Source organism: Sinocyclocheilus anshuiensis, unplaced genomic scaffold, assembly GCF_001515605.1.
Source record: "Sinocyclocheilus anshuiensis isolate Anshui unplaced genomic scaffold, SAMN03320099.WGS_v1.1 scaffold2906, whole genome shotgun sequence".
Taxonomy (NCBI): domain Eukaryota; kingdom Metazoa; phylum Chordata; class Actinopteri; order Cypriniformes; family Cyprinidae; genus Sinocyclocheilus; species Sinocyclocheilus anshuiensis.
In genome coordinates this window covers 10,562-10,857 of record NW_015547767.1, presented here as the reverse complement: position 1 = coordinate 10,857, position 296 = coordinate 10,562, and positions in this window count along the sequence as shown.

The following is a 296-nucleotide window of genomic DNA, read 5'->3' as shown; positions in this document are numbered from 1 at the left end:
TCCCGGGTCCATAGATACTCGTCTGGCCTGTCCGGCGATGCTTATATGGCCTGTGGAGAAGCTGCCTCTGCCTTACAAGCTACGGCGTTACTGCAGGTTCATCAGGCCAAGGAACTGAGGGACCTGCATGAGGGTGGTCATGATCTGGAAGTTCTGAAAGAGCTCCGAACCGTTACTGACCTTGCGCTCTGAGCGACGAAGGTCACCGCGAGTTCTCTGGGTCATGCGATGTCCACACTTGTGTTCCAGGAGCGCCATCTCTGGCTGTGTCTGGTTGATATGAGGGACGTAGACAA